At 45.3% G+C, this 1909-nt stretch overlaps 1 non-coding gene across 1 annotated transcript; it reads left to right on the top strand.

Moving 5' to 3' along the window:
- Positions 1–1467: 1467 nt before the first annotated feature.
- Positions 1468–1540, top strand: Trnat-ugu. The gene has a single exon. It is a non-coding gene; the product is annotated as a tRNA-Thr (tRNA).
- The last annotated feature ends 369 nt before the right edge of the window (positions 1541–1909 follow it).

The following is a 1909-nucleotide window of genomic DNA, read 5'->3' as shown; positions in this document are numbered from 1 at the left end:
TCACCTCCCAGGTAGCGGACAAAAATACAATCGTCGGTGCAACCATAAATTCTTTGGTTTGCTCCGGGAGGAGACCAAGTGGGCACTACAATACATAAAATATAAGTTTACTTTATTAAACCACAGATGAAAAAGAATTATTTAACTTTGTACAATCCATTTCCTCAAGATTTTCGTGAGTGTTTATCTGCCTCTGAACATTAACGTATCGATCAAGGGTATTAATAAAGTCGCACTGACGCGATCGCGTCCCCTGTTCGCGATTCCGTATAGATTGAAGGAGCGGACACATCCACTGTAATGGAATCTGGTTGTTTTATTCTATGACGTACCGCCTTTTAGCTGTGTTTTGTACTCACGGAGAACGATGTTGGGTAAAAAGGTTTCAAGTTATTTCGCTCTAATGTTTCAGTGATACATTCACCTGAAGATGTGTAGATGTGTGCTTTAGTAGCACGAAACCAGTAGTGATCCAATAACAAAGGACCAAATACAGTTGAAGCGGGTGTAATACCTTTCTACAAGGTTGTCTCATTAACGTATCCACTGATATAGACAAAGTACAAATCTCTCACTCAGTGTATGCTTACAATAAATTTCACGTTGTGTTCAGCCCGGTACATTCATCAGGCAGGTGGACTACTAGAAGATGATACTCGCGTGTTTAGTGTATGATATCGGACTGGGCTGACCGGTACTGTGCTCGGCCGTAAGAAGAAGATCAGCTGCGGAGGGGTAGCGGAACGTTTCTGGGCGTGGCAAGGCCGATGTCTCCCATTCGTCAATGCGGCTTCCAGCGATTACCTTTCCTTGTGGTTGCGTTGTGTGGCGCCAACCTTGCATTGGACCTCAGTCTTCGGACGACACCACACCAGGTCCCCCAACTTGTGGACATAATTAAAAACTGTGGTTTGTTACTGCCCGATTGACAGTGTCGATTAACTCTGAAAAGGCATTTGGATAGCTGTCAGTGCACTCAGAACACGCCAGGGATATTTGAACGTTTGCGGATATCTATGAGGATACGTGCTGAGGCCTGTCTTCATATATGGAACACATGTCGGAATGTGTATCTCCTCAAGCGCAGATCTGCAGTTTGGATCCTCGGGGCCCAGTTACAAGGTGTATTCCGTCGCAAAACATTGTATGGAGGAAACCATAGATTTCTGGACCTACGCTTATCAGAATTGCTTGCTTCAGTCATTGTCCTATACTGTCATTTCGTATTAGTCAAACATCCTATGTATATATACTAAGATGGTATTTGTTCTATCGGACATGTCAGAAAGAACAGATACCATCTTAGTATATAGTTAAGGCTCACCGGCCACTTGACCATCTTCTTCTGTGCGAATGCACAAACAGTGCTCGAACTCTTACGGGAATCGGCAACGCGCCGCGAGTAATGAGTATAATGGGCAGGGTCACTACGAATGTAATGCGGGACAATACGTTGAGAATGTTGGTTTCTCGGTGGCTCAGATGGATAGAGCGTCTGCCATGTAAGCAGGAGACCCGGGTTCGAGTCCCGGTCGGGGCACACATTTTCCTCTGTCCCCGTTGACGTTGACGTATGTCAACGCCTGTAAGCAGCTAAGTGAGTTCATTTCATTGTAATTTCAAACATCCTGTGTGCCGAGCGGTTCTAGGCGCTATAGTCTAGAACTGCGCGATCGCTACGGTCGCAGGTTCGAATCCTGCCTCGGCCATGGATGTGTGTGATGTCCTTAGGTTAGTTAGGTTTAAGTTCTAGGGGACTGATGACCTCAGAAGTTAAGTCCCATAGTGCTCAGAGCCATTTGAACCAAACATCCTGTGTATTCTTACCACTCTATATTTTCCTATTTAGTCCGGGCTTGCCTCCTGTATTCTGTTTTCTGTACTCTTAATGTTGATACAGCTCCCCCCC

Source organism: Schistocerca americana, chromosome 7 (assembly GCF_021461395.2).
Source record: "Schistocerca americana isolate TAMUIC-IGC-003095 chromosome 7, iqSchAmer2.1, whole genome shotgun sequence".
Taxonomy (NCBI): domain Eukaryota; kingdom Metazoa; phylum Arthropoda; class Insecta; order Orthoptera; family Acrididae; genus Schistocerca; species Schistocerca americana.
Note: the sequence above shows the minus strand (reverse complement) of the source record. Positions and strands in the feature narration are given on the sequence as shown.